The sequence below is a fragment of the Camellia sinensis genome, unplaced genomic scaffold (assembly GCF_055761805.1).
Source record: "Camellia sinensis isolate YWXY unplaced genomic scaffold, ASM5576180v1 Unanchor10, whole genome shotgun sequence".
In the NCBI taxonomy this organism is placed as follows: Eukaryota; Viridiplantae; Streptophyta; class Magnoliopsida; order Ericales; family Theaceae; genus Camellia; species Camellia sinensis.
In genome coordinates, this window is record NW_028128988.1 from 3,646,024 (window position 1) to 3,669,111 (window position 23,088).

At 34.2% G+C, this 23,088-nt stretch overlaps 1 long non-coding RNA gene across 1 annotated transcript; it reads left to right on the plus strand.

Annotated features, from left to right (window-relative positions):
* The first annotated feature begins 11,076 nt into the window (after window positions 1-11,076).
* Window positions 11,077-14,556, plus strand: LOC145814446 (uncharacterized). Its single transcript, XR_014357801.1, has 4 exons — window positions 11,077-11,225; window positions 12,009-12,053; window positions 13,364-13,531; window positions 13,841-14,556. It is a non-coding gene; the product is annotated as an uncharacterized LOC145814446 (long non-coding RNA).
* Window positions 14,557-23,088: the final 8,532 nt, after the last annotated feature.

The window sequence follows — 23,088 nt, forward strand, 5'->3', positions numbered from 1 at the left end:
AAAACTATTTTCTTAAAAGCCATTTTCTTCCAAAAATCATATTTCTTCAAAAAAATTATTTTTCAACTTTTAAAAATCATCCCTCACATTTGCCGGCTACTATACGGCGGGACGTGGGCACCAAAAACATTTTTGAAAACCATCCATTTTTCCACTTTTGCCGGCTATTATACGGCAGGACTGTGTGGACACCCAAAAATCATTTTTCCTACATTAGTCCAGCGATAAGCCTAGATAGGGCAATTAGGTATCTTTAATTCAAAACTACCTATACATTTGCCAGCTACTATACGGCGGGACGTGGGTCCCCAAAAACCTTTTCCAACTCCCCACGCGGGTACTAACACAACACCACCCAACACAACTCAACTCAAACTCAACACAACTCAACTCAACTCAACACAACTCAACATGATTCAATACAATTCAACATAGTTCAACACAATTCAACATAATCAACACAATTCAACATGATTCAACACAATTCACTTCAACACACTAAATGTAATTTAACATAATTCAAAGTGAACTCTTAAATCTCCATTTCATCATTTCATCCCAAAGCTCATGTCATGCATATCATTAACAAATCTTTTTCCTCAAATTTCATTTCATATTATAGCATGATTTACAATATTCATAATAAAGGTTCATTCGCTAATTTTTAACATAATTTTCAAACACTTTCAAAATTCAATTAAACTTGTATATATATAATTCAACCTCTCAATTTCATGATTCTGCTTTCAATTTAGGCAAAATCATTAATTATCATCATGAGTTAACTTAGGGTTTCCAAGAAAAATCAAGACTTCAAAGAAAAATTAAAACTTCTCACACCACTACTTTTTGTTCTAATTTTCCCATTGATTATACTCCTAAGGTTCATAATCCACAATCTTAACCCAACAATTGAACCCCAACACTTCAAACCCCAAACCCTCAAATCTCATGATGTAACACTATATGCTTAAAATGTAGATTTTGTATTTATATAATCAAAATACCACAAATCTATCTATTAATGCAAGTATTGAAGAAGAATTAGGACCCCTACCTCAAGAATCAAGCAAAAGAGCAAAGCTTTGATGAGATTCCTTCACAAATCCAAACTTCAATCTGTTGGAAAGTGAGATCTTGAAGCCTTCTTCACTTTTTAGTAAGAGATCTTGGCCAAATCTTTAACAAATTGGAGGTATTTGGGCCAAAATCTCTAGGGTTTCGGGTTAAGGGTGAGAGGGATGAAGAGAGAGGATGAAGGTGTGAAGAATGATCTAGAAAAGTGTTTTTAATCTTGCTGAATTCGTGCAGTTCGCTCGAGTGTCTCTTTCCACGCTCGAGCGTACATGCTTCCAGCACAGATACTGAAACTTCAAACGGGTATAACTCTCTCATCCGGACTCCGTTTTAGGTCGTTTTTGTGTCCAAATCGAAGCCCCAGAAACAAGATTTACAATGGTTCTAGCCTCACATCCAAATTCAAAGTGTGGAAAAAGAAAAGGGCAAAAGAGTGACGGCTGTTCGTAAGAAAATTATTCGAATTAAAGTTTTCGGTCCAATCTTACTTTACCATCATGTGACCACTTCAATCAATACCCCAAAATAAAATAGGGAGGCTCCAAACACAAAAATAAAAGGTTAAAAACAATCCCACTAGTCTTAGAAATTCAAACTCAACCAGGTAGACCGCTCGAGCGTCCAATCTTGCACTCGAGCGTGCAGACCAACAAAGTTGTCTGCTTGAGCGACCACTCCTACGCTCGAGCGGGAATTTATAACTCTGAGAATCTCAGACAGACTACAAAAATACTAGAAGCCTCACAAGTCCGATTGAGCGTCAACTCCCCTGCTCAAGCGAAGGGAAAAATTCTGGATCGTTACAATCTTCTCTCCTTAAGAAATTTCGTCCTTGAAATTGCATCCGTTCTAACAAAATAGCAACAACCTTATACTCACCAATTCTTAACAACCCCTAGTCCAAAAATAAAGCATGAGAGCACCCATATATATCCACCAAACCTTAACAACTTTTGATTACACCTTACCTCCATTCTTAACCCAAAAGTACGAAGTGTCACAATCTCCCTTCCTCAAGAAATTTCATCCTCGAAATGAAGAAAGCCAAACAAAAGGAAACTCAAACATGAATGGAAACACGCCCTTTAATGTTCAAAACTAGATCCACACTCGGGATAAATTCTCAATTTCTGATTTCATACCTCAGTGTTCCAAAGATACCCAAACAAGAAAAAATACAAGGAAGAGATCACTATTACCTTTCAATCAACACACACTTCAAAATCCAATGGGCAAGGAGCAACGCTAATCACTTGTAATCCAAAAGTCCATAATAACTCGCCAACTAACAACTAAGCGGACAATGTCTATTGAACGACCAAAACTCAATTTTAAGGAAAAGAAATCACCCTTAAACTAACACGAAGTCAACACAAGAAAAACAAATAACACATTGCATTGTATGATCCAACACCACAATTCTCAATTGCATTTCAATTAACAACGTTATCTATTTCTTATTCCCCCTTAGCACGTAAAAGAAGAATAGAGAAAATCATTCGTTAGCATATTTCAGTCTTTAACATTTAATTTTATCGTGCCATCCCAAGCCACATACAAGGAAAATAGATTTTTGTTTTCCACATTGATCTCAACATTTTCCCGATGAATTCCAATCATCACCAAATAACCTCCGCCACCCATCCGGTGACATCGCAACATAATTTCCATACATACTTGTGTTAATAACAAACAAAAACAACTACAATGCATCAAAAGGGTAACATTGCATATACGGCTTCCCACAAGTGGGAAGTCTCCCTGTCATTACAAATGTCAACACTTATATCAACATTCAATATATAAATATATATATATATACATTGGCACAAGTGCACTTACAATAATTCCCATTCAAACATTTTTAACTCAATTAGAGCGGTTTCACAAATTTACATGAACAACACACATATATATGCACAAGACTCCATGCCCGCTAGTACCCCTTGAAACACTATTCATTCATATCCATATTTATCTAAAACAAGGCAAATCCCAAGATAGTTAAGCATTAGTTAACTTCAAGTAGCATTCATCGAAATCACTAGTTACCAGTCACATCAAAACAAATTAACCCAAACCAATCCTCAAATCTCACCAAAAAGGAAATGACTGCAAGAATCCATCTCTGTAAACTAGCCCAAAATACTAATTAGCCATCCTCACGGCTCAAATGTCGATACATACATCATTTCACATCTCACAATTCATAATCATCGTAGTCATCATCACATATTATCCTCATACGAACAGAGTCAAGAATTTCATAACACTTTGCTCCCAAACTTGGAAGTCACTAATCGGCCAACCATACAATTACTAACATTTACAAGTTACCTCACACCGTCTACCCCGAGATGAAGCTTCTTACACCCTTCTACCTATTTCTAGAATCTCACTAGACTTTTCAAATATGCATTGCATTAGCACCATTCCTAATAGTCTTATCATTCTTGTGCCGATATAGCAACACTCATTTTGAGCCACACAAAAGAATCATCAATCGCATAACACCGATTACAGTAATTATAACCCATACTACTTCTCAAGAACTACTTCTAGCGTTTAACGATTAAGTGTCTTTCATACTCATAAACTCTATACAAACCTTAATCATGTCACTCAATTCTTAAATGCCGCAAACCCCCTCATACATAACTACTAGCCTACGGTAACACTTCACCAACGCTACCCTCATCATCACAAAACACAATTCTCACCCCATCCCAAATCCCTCACAACATTCTATGTAACTTCAAACTAACCTCGTACCATTCTAAGATCTCACATCATCTCAACTATATTCCTAGTAAACCATACAAGTCGCACATTCCATGTTCCACAAACACTCCCATTCAATCTAAGACTCATAAGTCAATATACATCTCTACCAATATCTAATGTCTCCCTCATTACAGATTAATACCCTTTCGATAGCTCTCATTATCTCAATAACAACATGAGACATCAATAACCAAACTCTAACCCTTTCTTGAGACACTTACTTTTCCTACCTCAACATGAAACCAACCTAACATATAATCATACAACACATAAATATTGTTAAGCAATAAACCACACAATTGAGTCAAGGCAACAAGGATGATCACTTGCCCCTGAACTTCTAAGGAATTCTCACTAGAAACCACATTGATCAGACGCATTTCCAATGAGATCTCAAAGCAAGTTAGCCGGCTACAAGCACTATCCATGAAGCTCAACCCATGTTCACACAATGCAACACAAAATGTTCTCACCTCCTATTTCTATATGCACCCATCCTCACCAAGCGAAGCCAACCCATTGTGGTAAAAACCACTTCCCACTAGCTCTAGGCATTCAAACCCGATTAGCTCTGATACCAAGTTGTCATGCGTCAAATTTTAATCACTCGGAAACATTACCAAAGCCTGTAATTTAGGTCAAATTTTTTTTTCCACAAATATGTTTATTACCCTTGAGTAATAGAAACAAAATAATACAAGTTCTCTCTCTTTCAATGAGTATTATAATGACAACAATACATGCCAATCTCCTACTACGAAGCTACAAATAAATAAATACAAATACAAGATCCATTTCCTTTATATCTACCATGAAGTTATACAAAGGGACTCAAGGACTCCATAACTCCTCAATCAAAGAATCCAAACATTCTTCTTGTAAAAGATAAAATAACAAGGGGTGAGCACTAATGCCCAATAGGAATATCATAGTTCTGAATCAATAACTAACACACAAATAGAAATGATCATGCATGCAGGGTGATACCACATAATAGGGTGACATTTTATAATTTCAAAATATCATAAGTAAGGTACCCTTTTTCTCAAAAACTATTTAAATGCTTTTAAGAAAACCTTCAGCCATTAAAAATTATCCCTTAACCTTTGATAACCATAAATCCTTATGAAACAAACATATTTCAGAAACAACATCATTTAAAAATTATTAACCAATTCCCAAAATATTTCTCATTTAATTTTCATTTTTAATATTCCTCTTTTTCTTTCATTCTTCTTTTCTAATTAGTATATTTATTTAGAACTCCATAACTTCCAGTTCAAGTTCCCTTTTTGACTCACTAACAATTTTCCTATACTCAATTCATTACGTTCACCATAATCCTCTTATCCATTCTTAGGTTCCATTCCTTACAAATAATGTCTATGTGCATTTCCTCTTTATACCAAATTACACATCAATTTGCAATTTCACAGATTCATCACAAGTCACAAATAACATCATTAACTCAAAACACTTCTCAACACACATCACAACACACATCACAACACAATCCACCTTTTGCCGACTTACTACGGCTGGATAGCGGGTACCCAATCCATAACACTTTCTACCTGTCACCGGCTATTATATGACGGGAAGTGAACTCCCAAAAACCATTTTCTTCCAAAAACCATATTTCTCCAAAAAACTCATTTTTCAACTTTTAAAAACCATCCCTCACATTTGCCGGCTATTATACAGCGGGACGTGGGCACCCAAAACATTTTCAAAAACCATCCATTTTTCCACTTTTGCCGGCTATTATATGGCAGGACTGTGTGGACACCAAAAAATTATTTTTCCACTTTTGCCGACTACTATATGGCGGGACTGTGTGGACACCCAAAAATCATTTTTCTCACATTAGTCCAGCAATAAGCCTAGATAGGGCAATTAGGCACCTTTAATTTAAAACCACCCACACATTTGCTGGCTACTATAAGGCGGGACATGGGCCCCCAAAAACCTTTTTCAACTCCCCGCGCGGGTACCAGCACAACACCACCCAACACAACACAACTCAACTCAAACTCAACACAACCCAACTCAACACAACTCAACATGATTCAATACAATTCAACATAGTTCAACATAATTCAACATGATTCAACACAATTCACTTCAATACCACTAAATGTAATTCAACATAATTCAAACTGAGCTCTTAAATCCCCATTTCATCATTTCATCTCAAGGCTCATGTTATCTATATCATTAACAAATCGTTTTCCCCAAATTTCATTTCATATTATAGCATGATTTACAATATCCATAATAAAGGTTCATTCGCTAATTTTTAACATAATTTTCAAACACTTCCAAAATTCAATTAAACTTGTATATATATAATTCAACCTCTAAATTTCATGATTCTACTTTCAATTTAGGAAAAATCATTAATTATCATCATGAGTTAACTTAGGGCTTTCAAGAAAAATCAAGACTTTCAAGAAAAATTAAAACTTCTCACACCACTACTTTTTATTTCAATTTTCCCATTGATTATACTCCTAAGGTTCATAATCCACAATCTTAACCCAACAATTGAACCCCAACACTTCAAACCCCAAACCCCAAAATCTCATGATGTAACGCTATATGCTCAAAATGTAGATTTTGTATTTATATAATCAAAATACCACAAATCTACCTATTAATGCAAGTATTGAAGAAGAACTAGGACCCCTACCTCAAGAATCAAGCAAAAGAGCAAAACTTTGATGAGATTCCTTCACAAATCCAAACTTCAATCTGTTGGAAAGTGAGATCTTGAAGCCTTCTTCACTTTTTAGTAAGAGATCTTGGCCAAATCTTTGACAAATTTGAGGTATTTGGGTCAAAATCTCTAGGGTTTTTGGGTTAAGGGTGAGAGGGATGAAGATAGAGGATGAATGTGTGAAGAATGATCTAGAACAGTGCTTTTAATCTTACTGAATTTGCACAGTCCGCTCGAGTGTCTCTTTCTATGCTCGAGCGTACATGCTTCCAGCACAGATACTGAAACTTCAAACGGGTATAACTCTCTCATTCAGACTCCGTTTTAGGTCGTTCTTGTGTCCAAATCGAAGCCTCGGAAACAAGCTTTACAATGGTTTTAGCCTCACATCCAAATTCAAAGTGTGAAAAAAGAAAAGGGCAAAAGAGTGACGGCTGTTCGTAGGAAAATTATCCAAATTAAAGTTTTTGGTCCAATCTTACTTTACCAACATGTTACCACTTCAATCAATACCCCAAAATAAAATAGAGAGGCTACAAACACAACAATAGAAGGTAAAAAACAATCCCACTAGTCTCAGAAATTCAAACTCAACCAAGCAGACCACTCGAGCGTTCAATCTTGCGCTCGAGTGCGCAGACCAACAAAGCCGTCCGCTCGAGCGATCACTCCTACGCTCGAGCGGGAATTCACAACTCTCAGAATCTTAGACAGACTGCAAAAATATTGGAAGCCTCACAAGTTCGCTCGAGCGTCAACTCCCCTGCTCGAGCGAAGGGAAAAATTCTAGATCATTACACTAATTAATTTTGACCTTGTCTGGGTAATTTGGACCTTTGGTATGGTTTGGGTTGCAACAACCCAGGTTTTCTGTCTTGGTTTGGTTGCGCCCGCGACCTGTTATGTTAGTTGATTGAGCCCACTGTCTGTTTCATCGCGCCTGTAATGTATCGTGTATATAAGCTGTCTGTGTGTTCAAAAAGTCACCTTTTCGAATCTCTTCTCTCTCTTCTCTTCCATTTTCGCCATTTTCGACCCATTTAAGCTTTCAAGCTTGGGTTTCATCTAGTTTGAGTGATCTTTTACCCCTAGTTCTTGTGGGTGTTGATTTCTAACCTCACAACCAAATAGAGAATTTGGCTGGAGAGCACGCGATAGAATAGATTAAGCCAACAACTTGCCAACAAGGAAATAAGAATACCATGGTGGTTCGTCCACCCCGGGGTACTCCAACGATCAAGTTAGTCAATCTTATCTCTCAAAGATATCAATCAAGTACTTAAACTCACACAATCAAAAACATACCTTAGACCTAGGGATGTCTTACTTTTGTGGCCATTAGTGCCTCATCCTCTAGAAGTCTCACTTCATAGGACTTAAGCATAATGCTTATCTCAGACTCTTAGCCAGATATGGATAAACTCCTCAAGAGTCTTATCCCTATCCAAACTAAGTGCATCATTCATCTAGGACTCTTGTCCCTTATCCAAATATCTCGGATTCTGGTATTATCCAACCGTATCTCGGTAATACAGCATCCACCTCGGCATTCTAGCTCCTCCATGTGGCACCTCAGCTAAACCTTGGCCACATGGCAAGACCTCAAAATATATCCCTACAACTATCCCCTAGGTTCTATTACTTCGGCAATCTGAGGTGATGAAACCTATATCGTCTGATCTCCTATCATGTTGGCAAAGTAACATGCCAGAAATAGTCTTCTGATCGAGATCATGACTCGTCGGCTTCAAACAACCAAGACTTAAGTGTCCACTCATTATGAACCTCATTCTTTCATCTTCTCAACTGAGATCGCATCAATAGCTGAGGTCAATACGCCACTAATTCAAGAATTCCAAGAATCCCAACTGCCCATGAGCTGTCACGCACCATTTTTCCTACCGTTTCATCCATGTGTCACTGCCTCATTGGTTCGTACTTATCATGCGTCATTATGTCACATCAGTTTTGCCCACGCCGCCTAATGTCAGCGCATGCACTCCCACTAATTTATATTGTTTGTTTGATTTTCACTGGCTTGTTGTCTCATTGTGCTGAATTTTCTCTAACATCTGCATTTTCTCTGACCATAGTAGAGTCCAATTACTTTTTGTGGCTGTCTTGATTTTATTCTTTGTTTAGTTGTGTGTATGCTTTTTGAAAATTTCAAGAGGATTTGACATCTTTAATGCTGAATTTTCTATCATTATACTGAATTTCCTGTTGACATCTTTATGTTTTCATTGTCTAAAAATGGCAAAATATAGCAGCAGCAAAACACTTGAAACACCACAAAAGAAACATAAAGTCATTGAGTCTTCTAGTTATGAGTTGAGATCAAAACGCAGCAGCAGCAGCAAAACACTACAAACAAAATAGAAAGTCTCTGTCGTTGTCAGTTATGAGCTGAGATCTAAAGGCAGCAGCAAAACATTAGAAACATCACAAACAAAACAGAAAGTCCAAGTCGAAGAGGCAACTAGAATTTCCAAAATTAGATTCACTTTGAAGATCACAAAAATAAAAGCACATTCACATCAAAAACACAAAATGTTAATTATTAAACAAAAACACAAAGAAAATCAATGAGCAAATTATTCAAGTAATTTTCGAATCCATATATCTAATCTAGATAAATTAAAAAAATTAAAATAACAAACTCATAATAATATGTAAATATAAAATTCTAATTTTCTCTGGAATACAATGACAAATTATAATTTCTCTAGACTACAAATAATAGTCCAAAGAAATTTCCACTAGTTTGTCTTTATGGACAAAGTGTTTTAGTCTAGAGAAATTTTCACTCGTTTGTCTTTATGGATAAAGTGTTTTAGTGCATGGACCTACGAACAAAGAATATTTGAATTTGAATTTGAATTTTTGTCTTGAGCACCCTTTTTTTAATATTTTATACTAATTTTATACCTTTTATGTGTATTTAGATTAGGAGAATCTAAAAAGTAAAAAAAATTTACTAAAAAAAATATGAATTCAAAATATAAAAAATTATTTTTGAAACTCCAAACCAAATAAAGTGATTTATTTTTTGAAAAAAACAAATGCCACAAACACATTGTTTAATATTGGGATTAGTGCAAAAAATTGAAAATGGTTAAAAAAATAATAAAATGTTTTAAAATGAGTGAAAAGTATTTTCGGTTCAACATTTTTTTGGTCTTATTACTATTATTTTTTAAATTTTTTTTCGCCTCTGAAGCCTTTGTTAACAAGACTCTTTAAAAAATTAAACAAAAATAAACCACTGATTTTTTGTGGACATTTTTGTGGTGAAAGTACATATTTTGTAATTAATATTACAAAATTTTATGATAAAATTATACATTTTGTGATAGGGTGCATATGATATGCACCAGCCATAGCGTTTTCCCTTGAACTAATATAATACTACACATCCTTGTCATTCATTTTTTCGAACACAAATATGATTAATTGAATTAGTTATGATTATTTGATTATTTATTTATTAATTTTGATAATATAGACGAATGAGCATACAAAATGAATGATTGAGATTATCAAAACAAGACCTATGATAGGCCTACAAGCCTGAACATGCACCCTTTCAGATCTTGATTTCAAGAGAAATTAGACTTTTAGGGCCTGTTTGGTAATGTTTATATTTAGAGGTAATTACAAATTAGTCTCATTAAGGAAACTTAAATACCATTAAGTTCTATTGATTTTGTATTCAATGATAAATTTATCAGTCTCTCTTATTTTTATGAATAAATTTACAGTGACAAATTTATCAATAATAATTTATAGGTGAATGCGTCTAGTCAATAGGACCAGTTCGTAAGTGCCCCTTATATTTATTGTTTTTTGTTATATTTACATAATTTTTGAAAACTATAAACAAAACTCATTTGATTTTTCTTTTCATTTTCAAAGAGTACAAAAAAAAAAATGGTTTTGTTTTCTATTTATTATTATTATTATTATTATTTTTGATATTTCTTCTTCTTTCTCCCATTCTTTCCAACTACCACCTATTACTCTTTCATCTCTATCTATCTGATCCTCATCTCAATTTTTTTTAATATAATAAAATTAAAATATTAAAATATTATACTTAATGTTCATTTTTACTCATTTATTTATCCTAATATATATTTGGATAAATTACATTAATAGACCTTATAATTTGGAGCTTGTGTCACTTTAATCAGGATTTTTCAATTGTGATACATTTGATTTTGAATTTTGAATTTTGTTTCAAATAAAGACAATTGAAGATATCATTGCTCAATTTTAAAGACAAAGTGATCAATTTGATAAAATGTAAACTAATTTGACAAAAATAAATGATAAAAAATATTTTTGAATATTTAAAAATAATTTTTACTCACCAAAAATAAAATTATGTAAAATTAATAAATATTTTAGATATTTATTATTATCTTTTTATCAAATTAATTTTTATTATATGTTTGGGCTGTGATTATATAATGGGTGGATGATGATCTTGTTCCAAATTATTTATTTATTTATTTATTTTTAAAATTCTGTGAGGTTTCTTTCCTCTTGTTTGAAGATTGTCTGTTCCAACGGTCGCTCCGCCGGAGCCTCCGTCGCCGGCTCTATCTCCGGCGCTCCCGACGACCTCCACAACTCTACTTCTGTAAAGTTTTGCCCATCTATACAAATTCTATATCTGATTCTATGAATTAGTTTTTATATTCTTAAACTTATTATTAACACCAGCTCTTCAACAAATCTTTTTAACACCTTTTTTTTCACCTAACAGATTACCATTATCCCCTAAGTGGGACTCACTTGAACTCATGAATATTTGATTCTTGTATTTCTTATTCCCAACTTTTTCAGAATTCAAATTCCAAGTACTTGGAATTCAATTCATTAAAATCCTTGCTCGACATCGAAATAATTAAATACTGATTTTTTTAATTTTTTTTAAAATTCTGATTGTAGTTGTGTTTTTTTAATTTTGATGTTATCATTGTTTGATTGCGTGGTTTTAGTTGATAGTAGTTGAGTTTGGATTTTGATTTTGGTCTTTTGGTTTCTAGGAAATTAAAAAAAGTAAAAAAAATAAAAATTAATGTAAGTAAGTCAATAAGTTGGATTTGCATTTGTAAGCAAAATTTCCTTTCTTTCTGTTTCGGGTGATTCAATTAGTGGGGTTTCTTTCTTTTGTGAGCAAAGAGAGGGTTTCTCAAAGTTACCAATAGCAATTTTGTCGTAATTATTCTTAAAGCTCTCCTATTGGAGAGAAGAATTGGGGGGAAAGGGGGAAGAGATCATGGTCTTTAACAGATATGAATTGGCTATATTTATGCTAATATCTTGTAAATTCCTCCGAATCGAAGAGATTTTTTTTTTAATCTGTATCATCAATTAGTTGGCTATATTTATGGACTGATTTGGGGTTATTTATCTATAGGATTGGAAGACTGAAAGATACAAGGAATTTATCAAATCTGGAACTGTAAGTAGGAATTTATTTATTCTTCATTTATGATTACTTGTTAGTTCATCTATGTGGATGATTATTCTGGATGAATGATTTCCAAGAAAATGGATTTGTGTTGTTAATGGGCAAGTGGAGCCCAGACCTGGAGTTTTGAGATAGGTGGATGGGGCCAAGGCTGCTGTAAGATAGACATTTTACCTTATAAATGCAATCGTCACTTTGTCATGGCTCTTAAGTTTTCATTGTATTTGCATCTGTTATCCACAGTCAATTAGGTAAGACTACTTTTCTTTCCAAAGTTTAGTCAAATTCCAAGTTCCCTTTCTTACATGAAGAATCATATTTGAATTAACCTTTTTGGCTGACGATTATAGGGTAAAAAATTATCAGCCTGCTCTGCTGCAACTAAAAAATTTCTTTTTCAATCCTTAAACCTTTTTTTTTTTCCCTATTAAATTTAAATTTGATGAAAAATTGCTCAAAATCCATCTCCAACCTTTTCATAAAATGCTTATCAAATCAAGCGAAAAACACTTTTTTCATCGCATTGAGTGAAGCATTTGGAATATTCTCTATATTGAGTGAAGCATTACCAAATTTCATCAACAACATGAGCACTAGGCAAGCAAAGTTCTCCTGAACCAGGTGCTTTGGCTTATGCTCCCATTTAAGTATTATTCTCCTGAACCAGGTGCTAGTGGCAGAAATAAGGTCCAGAGACATGTGCATATATTTAGTTCTTATAAGAAGGTAAAGCTCTTACAACAAGTGAATAAACATGTATCAAGGTAGGCTGATGTATGCCATAACTCATGACAATGCTAAATTTGGTAGGTTTACGATTTGTGTGACTAGCGTGTTTGCATATATTTCAATGTACGGTATCTTATTTAAGTTTTTTTTATCTTCCGAAATGTTTACTTCATATAAGAAGGTAAAGTTCTTGTAAGTGAATAAACATGTATCAAGGTAGGCTGATGTACACCATAAATTGAGTATTTACATATATTTCAAATGTATCACATGTGACTTGAGCTTTTAATTTTCTGAATGTCGAGCGTTCATGCTACATTAATTCTAGGTGCTTTAACTTTCTAATAATTTAATCTCATTATGTGAGTGTATAATCTAGGTGTCTATATTTATATGCATGTAGGTTAGTGTCATTGCCTTTTTAATTTTGGGCAGCGATATGACCCTTCATAGTTCATGGGGATGCTCTAAACTTTTAGAATCTTTAGCTAAAGTTTATTTGTGGTTCTCATTTTTCTCTTTCCTTTTTGATTTCAGTAATTTGCGTTTGTCATGTGTTCTGGTTTTTGCAGCTAACTTCTGTAGCTTGTTGGGTCGCGCACTACTATCTGTTACATGGCAATTTGGGTTGGATACACAGACATGCACTTAATCTTTGGTGTTTCTACAACTTTACACCATGTGCGGCTCAGCAGGGAGAGCTGAATAATCAGTTGAAGCAATAACTCTGGAAGATCTAGGTATGCTATTCCAGTCTGTATCTCTCTATGATAGGAATTGCCACTTCTTTTGTAACTGACTTTAGATACTCTGTATGATAGTTTTATCTGTTTCTCATTCTTTAGATGTTCTAGCCAAGTCTTATTCAAGCTTTGAAACTTGATGTTGTTGATGAATATTTTTTTAGATTGTGAATGCTTCATTCATTTGCATGCCTAGTGCTCATGTTATAGGGCTGTAAACAAGCGAAGTTCTTATGATCATTTGCTTTGTTTTCATCCATGAACTTGTTCAAGTGCTCATTAATGACATCATTCTTTGTTCTACAGGAGAAACAAAATTCCAAGAAGGAAATTGAGTAGCTTGAGTCGAAGTCTTGTTTTTATAAGCGTCAGTTCGCCAAGAGCATTCACTAGCGTACCTAATAAACCAGGTATCCCACGGCTTAAACACACTAACCAACAATTAGCTGCATGCATGGAAGCTGCCTATAATTATAATATATCTTTGCATTATTAGCCAAGCAAGTTGACTCAAATCTTGTCGACCTTTGATCCATTTTGCTTTGTTGTCACTTCTTTTAGGTCTCCAATTCTAGGTGGCTTTTTGAATGCAAATATAGTTTATTAGAAGACCTTTACAAAGTGCTTCCCTACTATGTTTGTGACTTTGTGTAGCTGTGTGTATATATATACACACATAAATTTTCCTATGTATATGGTGATCTCATGTGCTCTTTCTTCATGTTGATTCCTTTTCATTTTTGATTTAAATGTAGTGCCTCTGTTCAGCTTCTTGCTTAGTCATAATGTTTTAGAGATTGTTTACACTAATCATAGTATATTTGTTTTATTTTTATTTTTTTCTTTTCATAGAGGAGGCAATAATTGTAACACACCACTCTGAAAATGGCAAACATAGTTGGGTCTTATGTCAAAGTTACAATTAACTTCTTAATTGTAATCTCATCCCAACTGTGATTCATTCCTTCATATAGAGCACCATGTTCTGAGATTAATGAACCATCTTTTCATCTTCTAAAGTTTATGACCCTTTCCCATTGTCAAGCATAAGGTTTTATTTTTAGCTGCTCCGTTACTTCAATTGGTATTGATTTTTAATAACCTTAGTTTTTGTTCTATTTATTATTTATTTAATGGAAAGGGTTAAGTTTTATCATCAACTTAAGCACTGACTAGGGACAAACTCATCTGTTATTGCCAGCTGAAGCAATGAAATTTTAGTATATTGAAGTCGAGGCTTTTGTATTATTTTGGGATTGGCCAAGCACTACGTTAGTGCTCTTTCATCCCTAACCTGAACCCTAATTCATTTTTATATGAACTACCCTTTCTCCATTTTTCACATTATGGAGTTTGAATTATTTCGTTGGTCCCAACTCCAAGGGCTGTTCTCTAGAGAGAGACTAAGTCGTGTTACATTTTGATTAAGAGAGTAATGTGATTCTGTGATATTGTTTTTCTTGGAAAATGCTTGACATGTCAACAAAACACTAGTGTCCCTCTTTTGTGAAGTGTATGTTGGAAAAATTGGTTTATAAGGCTTATTTTGGTCAACTTTGAGCCCAAAATGGAGTGAGCCCCAAACGTCTTTTGGGGTGGGTCCGAAAAGGTGACGTGTTCTTTGCCGCGTGGTAAGTCACACGGTGAAGACGGTTCGTCTAAACCATTTATGAGTGAATGGGAACTTGACGTCGTTTTCGGATTCATGGAATGGACATTTAAATATTTAAATGTGGGTTTCCTTTTAATGGGTTGTCCCACATTGAAACTTTAATAGAGCTTGTTTATGTATATAAGCTCTAGACTACAACACTTGGGTTAGGCTCTAAGGGGCATCCTAAGATTGTAGAAGGGAGGAGTTATGTTCAAAGTGAACCTTAACCTAAACCACCACACGCGCGCCGCCACCGCTGTGCCGTGCGCGGGTGTGGGTTGTAGGTCGGGTCGGTTCTAAGATTTATTTTTTGAACAAAATTCTTTTGAATTTATTTCAAAAATTATTGCAGGAAATTATTTCAAATTCAAATTTATTGTCCAATAATCGTGCCTCCGAGTTCCAGTTTTCCCAAACTGTTAAACAGGCTTTTAAACTGTCGGACATATTCAAAACTGTCCAAAACAGTTTTCTGCAAATTTTGGACAGATTCTGTTTTTCAAACAGATTTAAATCTGCTAGGCAGATTTGGACATATTCAAAACATAGTTCAACAGGTTCAATTTGTTCTAGACAGATTGGATAACTGCTCAGCAGTGTTAGACAGTTTTAAAACTGCCAAACAGATAATAAAACTGCTGCAGATCTGTTCTTTTGAATTTGGCACCTGTTGACCTCTTTTTGTACCTGTTCGGGCTGTCCCAACAGTCACTAAGTTGCCTATAAATGGATATCCTTTTCCAGCAGTCTGGACATCACGAAATGATCCAAAACAGTCTGGAAAAATCCTTTCTTTTGTCCAACTTTGCTCTTTTGGTGTATTATTCTTCATTATAATTTTAGGAAAAAAAAAAGAGAGTTTAGAACACAGGTTTGGTTCGCCGTATAAATTTGTTTGGAGTGCTACTACAAATGTGAAGATCATTGTATCCTGGGAGATAGACGCCACATAACTGTAAGCACCGTAGCGGGGCAAATCTGTCTTAAGGACAGAGTGTCACACACTCGGCTTGGTCTTTGAATTTTTTAATTCGATTCGATAAATAAATTCGGTACATTATTTATTTATTTGTTTGGTTTTGTTTTAATTTATTTTATTTACATAGAAGATTGTCCCAAACAGTGTATTGCTCAGCTCTCTCTCCATTTTAATCTGTTCTTCTTTGTTTTTGTTCTTAGACCACTTATCAAGAATTTTATATTTTTCCTTACCTATCTAGTTGATGTATTTGGATGATGTTACCCCTGCATTTAATTTCGGTCTAGTTGATTAATTCAAACTCTGATAAATCCTATAAACTTTTTAAAGTTTTTTCCTTCTAATTTTTGTTTTCTTTAATTTTGAACATGTGTAAGTTTATTTCTATGCTTCTAGCGACTTCTAAACTAATTTGTGTTTTTATTATTCTGGTAAAAAATTGCTTGGAGAGATGGAAAATATGGTCAAAGAAGCTAGAATATTCAAGAACTTTGAGTTTTCCCTAAGTTTGTTTGTTTGTTTGTTTGTTTTTTTTTTTTTTTTTTTTTTTTTTTTTTTTATGAGATTTTTATTGTGTAATCACAGCAAAAAAACTTGTATTCCTTAATTTTATTAGCTATTCATATGTTTCAAAGGAAATTTTTGTACAAATAATATTGGTCATATTTTAGATATTAGTTTTGTTTAGATTTTAATCACGATTTATACGCGGTAATTGATAGTCACATTTTGTGGTTGAATCCTTTTTTTATTACACGCGCTAACTGTAATGAGAAATATATATAATTGTGATCTTATCTCATTATTAATCATGGATTATTTAAGTTTAATATTAGGTTTTATTGATTATTAATCACACTTAAAATTTATAATTTAAATGTTTATTATCACGGTCAAAACACGTGATGAAATTATCTTTTAATGACAGTCAGAAAGTGTGATAAAAATTATCCTTAATAATTACACTCTCAAAGATCATACTTTAACAAAATAAAAAATCCGTGATTAAATAACATATATCATACTTAAAATCCGTGATCTATTTATGATTTTGTAGCAATGCGGCCACCACATCCTTGAACCACCGCACATCCTTGAACCACTAATTACCTTCCACCGCCACAAACTACCTCTTACTGGCGATAATGATCTTTGGCCACAACTTTTTATTGAAAACCACTTTCAATTACAATTTTAGGCAATTGACCGGTCATCATCTCCAATCACTTCTAGCCAATAACCACCTCTAGCCATTACCTCTCATTGCCAACAATCACCTCTGGCCACCATCTTTAACAGTCAACAATCACCTCTCATAGCTCTCATTTTCACTTGTTTTCAAAATAAAATTTTAAAATATTTATATACCAAATATATTTTTTGTTTTCGTTTTTACTAAAAATAAACATAGGAAAATGATTTAGAGCCCTAAAATCCCTCCCCCTAATCCCCCTAATTTCCTTTTCTGGAAACTGTTTTCTTTTTCTTTTCTTTTTTTCTTTTTTTTTTTTTTTTTTTTTTACTTGAAATGGCATTTCGGGGGATTCGAGTTCCCCCGTTTTCGGGGGATGAATCACTGCCGATAAACATAAACATATTTATTGTTTCTTGTAACAAAAAAAACAATAAACTACAAATTTTGCCAAATGACACCTTAATTGTAAACTGTTTTCTGCGTGTGAACGTTATAGATTTATGAGTTAAGTTTGGCAAGAGCTATTTTATCACAAAACATTCATTGGAATTTTCTATTTATTTTCGGTCGAGAGATAAGTTGGTGAGCATAAAGAATGAAAACACACATGACAAATTGCACTTATGAGAGAGGAAGGAAAATGTTGAAAGATGGGTAGAACAACGACAATAATTGTACATTTATAAATTTTTAGGATTTTAAAAATATTTGCAAAACATGGAAGATAACAAAAATCAAATATATCAAGTTTTGTATGGAAACGAAAGCTAAACAAATTCGAACCCTTTTTACAAATTTTCTAGAGCTGGTAAGGTTGACCCGAACCTGCCAGTCTGCCTACAATCTTATGGGTTTAGACCCCATTATGATATTAGAGAGAGTGAGAGAAGAGAAACTCTGTAGTATTAATAATGAGTGAGTATAGGTTTTTTAGATGGTATGAAACAATAGCCAAACAAAACAAATTATCTACAACCCATTGCATCACCATCTAACTTTTTTTTTTTTTTTTTTAATCTGGTTTGCTTCTGATTATTTGGATATATTGTTTGGCAACAAAATTCTTTGAACAATATTTATCTCTCCCTCTAACTTCGATTTTTAAATTGTTTTTTTCAACTACTTCTAGCTCTATTTGCATGCATCTATATATACTAGGAATGTGAGCCGGCTTGATGGGTATACTTAAAATATAAATTTTAATTTTAAATTTAAAATATATTTTTTATGTAATTTAAGTGGTGAAAAGTGTTATCTATTATGTTAATTAATGGTCATTGGTTGAGGTCTTGGGCCCATAACAATAATTTTTTTTCCCTTGTGAATAGGGAAATCGACACTTGATGCAAAAAGAGAAGGACACTTGGCAAAAGGAGAGAAAGAGGTTCATAAAATCAAGTGAGTTGTTCACTTTTAACACTTGATACAAAAAGATAAGGTCACTTGGCAAAATGAGAGAAAGAGGTTCATAAAATCAAGTGAGTTGTTCACTTTTAATAATAGTATAAATTCAAGTATAGAAGATATACACATCTATCTATCTATATTATTATTAAGTGAAGGCTAGATTTAGTAACCAAGCCTTCTCATCATGCCACGTGGCATAATTTTTTTTTTTATCCTAAAAACAAAAATTACATAAAGTGTTGAAAGATGTTTGAATCCAAGACCTTCGGTTTCATTAAGAAGTCTCGCATCACTTGGGCAACATATACGTATTAGAATATTAATTTTTTTATCATTTATTTTTATTCTTATTTATTCGAATCATACACTCAAACGCGTGTGCCACCCGCTGGTCTATACATATGGAACGTAAAATATATATATCTATATATATATATATATATATTGTTATATATGTGTTTAGGTTCATATTTTTTTTTTTTATTATAAATATAGGACTATATATACATGTGTATGTAATTTTCTAAAGACTATTTATGACATTTTTTGTTTGGCACCATTTTTTATTATTTTTAAAATTTGAATATATTACAAAATAAGTTCATTAAAGTAAACGGGTTTGTCTAGTTGATTTGTCCAATTCGCACTCAATTTAACCCAACCCATTTAAACCCAATCAATAAATGGGCGGGTTGAGTTGAATTATTTTATTACCTAACCTGTTTTAATCCGCCCATTTACTACCTCTACAACTTACTAACACGGGGGATTAGATAAGAGTGTTTGGTTCTGAATTTGTCATAGTTTTATTTATTTATTTATTTATTTATTTATTTTTATAAATATTTTGTATTTTGTTGTCCTTAGTGAATTTTATATATATTAGTAATTTTTTTAGATGCACCTAAAAACAAATATTTTGGTGAAAAATGTATTGAATTTTTTAATTTTTATATTTAGTCAATTTTTTTATATAAAAAAATCACAAATATTTTACTTTTTAAATGTATCTAAATTAAGAGAATCTAAAAAGAAAGAAAAAAAAATTTTGCTTAAAATGTTTAAAAAATTCACCAAAGACAAGTAACCTCAAATACAAAAAACTCAAAAATTATTTTTGAAAATTGTTCACTAAACAGAGTAAAAATTCAATGTCACGATTAGGAATGATGACGGGGCGGGCCGGGGCTGGGCCAAGGATCACACCCCCCGTCCCCAATCCCCAATGGTGCAAATTCCCCTGTTCCCGTCCCCAATCCTAGACGGAGAACCTATCACCGTCCCCACCCCTTCCCCTAACAAGGATCGAGGTTCCCCGACCCTGAAAATTCCCTGGCCAAAAAAAAAAAAAAAAAATCAGAGAATGAAGATCTAAATCCAAAAAAAAAAATAGAAAATTTAGATATGTTAAAAAAAAAATCAGATCTGAATCCACACGCGCGCACACACAAATCTGTTCAAAAAAGTCTTGGAACCATCGAAGAGTAGAAGTAGATCTTGGTCTCCATGGCAGAGTAGATCTTAATCAGGACGATGTTGGGATGCTTCACCATCTTCATCGCTGAGATCTCGCAAAGTAGTCCTGCAGTTAGAAAATGAAAAAAAAAATATATCATATATAAAAGAGGGAGAACATCAGAAAGCATATATATATATATAATGAAAGAAATATGAAATGAAAGAGAGAGAGAACATCAGAAAGCATATATATATATATATCACTTCGGGGACAAATGGGGCCGGGGCCAAGCCTTGGACACTTATCACCGTCCCTGGCTTGAAATTGATCGAGGATTAATTTTTGAATACCATCCCCGTCTCGTCAAGAGTATTTTTCGGGGAAAACCCGTTCAAATCGGGGTCGGGAGATCGGGTCCTTGTCAGGTCGGTTTCAAATTGCCATCTCTAGTCATGATGATACCCTCAGTCTCATTCAAGTCCATGTAGAGAGTGATAACAAGATTGTTATCGAGCTATATCCGAGTTGGATCCTCCTTGGGACTGTCAAGCCATCATCTATGACATTCTCCATGTCCGAGTGCGTAGCAACGTTACTTTCTACTGGTCTCCTAGAGAATCAAACCATGCAGCTTATTGGGTTGCTTCCATAAACCTAAAAGGCTCACTTCCTTTAGATTGGGTTGCCAATCCTCCCTGTGAACCCTTTGCTCTCTTGTTTGCTGAGGTTTTGTAAGCTTTATAGCGTTTCTAAGTACACAAACACACACATACACACACACAAAACAAAACACACACACACACACACACACACACACACACAACTTACATGTAGAGGTTGAACCTACTTAAACAGTTCCGTTACGTAGCTCGAAATTGGCCCGAATCCAAAATGATGTCGTTTTGCAAATATATATATATATATATATTTTCCCTTCCTTTCCATAATTGGCCGAAGAACAAAGAAGAAGAGGAGAGGAGCAGAGAGAGAGAGAGAGTGGAATTTTTTTTTTTTTGTTTCATTCTTTCTGGCGGAAGAACAAAGAAGAAAAAGAAAAAGAAAGAAGAGAAGAGGAGAGGAGCACAGAGAGAGAGAGAGAGAGAATCATCAACCAAACACATCATCATCATCACACATAAAGATCAACTAAAAAGCAAACCCACCATAGAGATCTGCCAAAAAAAATGTAAATCTAAAAAAAAATTTCAACACATCATCTGTTGGGTTGGGTTTCCCTCCTATGTGGAGGAAGGCCCAAAACATTTAGTAAAACCCATGTGAGTTCCAAAGCCCACATGGAGAGATTATGTTTTTTAAAAGATCTAGCCCATGAGTTTAGGATGACAAACCCTTTCTTTGTAACACAGAAAGAGACGTAGCAGTAGCCACCAAAACAGAGAAGAGGAGAGAAATTCTGTCCAGCAGTGATCAAGCTATCCGATCAACAAGCATTGTGGTTCGATTGAGCTGAAATTTGGTAGGCGAGTTCACAACTTAAAACTCTAAATTCTGGACGGTGGAGATCAGATTTGGAGTACTCTACTGCTGGTTTTTGGCCCGTGAACAGTACCGTTTTTGGTGAGATTTTTCCTAAACTTTGTATTGTGATCTTTGGTTGCCAAGGAAGCTTATTTGTAAGCTGTTCTTGATTGTTTGCCTCTAGTTCTATCAAGAGAGAACTCTTGTATACCCATTATTTGTTGATAGTGGAGATATTTGGTGGACTACGGTCCCGTGGTTTTTCCTTTCCACATCGGGAAGGTTTTCCACGTTAAAATTTTGCTGTCGCCTTGTTATATGATTGTTGGATCATTGCGTTCAGATTATTTTCAGAATATATGGTGCTCTATTAAATTGATTCCTAATAGGTTCACACAAAGAGGGAGAATAAACTACTTCTGTTATTTTTGTGCCGGATTCGGATATTTCGAATTGGTTTTTTGTTTTGTTTTCTCCCAACATAGTGGTATCAGAGCCAAGTTCATATTGTTGTGTGTCTTGTGTTGAATAATGGAAGCAAATTTAAGTAGAATGGTTACTTTGAATGGTTCTAATTATCACACATGGAAAGGAAAAATGGAAGACCTCCTTTATGTGAAACAATTTCATCTACCGGTGTTTGCTACTAAAAAACCAGAAAATAAATCTGATGAAGAATGGACATTACTACATCGATAAGTGTGTGGGTACATTAGGCAATGGGTGGATGATAATGTTTTGAATCATATTAGTGGAGAGACACATGTACGTACACTTTGGAACAAACTTAAACAATTATATGCTCGGAAGACTGGAAACAATAAAATGTTTCAAATAAAGCAATTGATGACCTTGAGATACCAAGATGGAACCCTATTGATAGATCACTTGAACACTTTTCAAAGAGTAATTAATCAGTTGGCTGGAATGGGTATCACGTTTGACAATGAGGTATAAGGGTTATGCTTGCTTGCTACATTGCCGGACTCTTGGGAGACATTTAGAATGTCATTATCTAACTCGGCCCCAGATGGTGTAATCAATATGGATCTGGCTAAGAGCAGTATTTTAAATGAAGAGATGAGGAGGAAATCACAGGGATCTTCTTCACAGTTAGAGGTTTTGGTTACAGAAAGGAGGGGGGAAAGCAAGAGCAGAGGTCCGAAGAACAGAGACAGAGGTAGAAGCAAGTCCAACAAGTTTGCTAATGTTGAGTGTTATCATTGTGGCATGAAAGGGCACATCAAGAAACAGTGCAGAAAATTGAAGAAAGAGAACGAGGAGAAAGGGATTGAGCATGATGGAAAGGATAATGATCAAGTTGCCACCGCTACTTCCGCAGACTTTCTCATTGTTTATGATGAAGATGTTATTAACATAG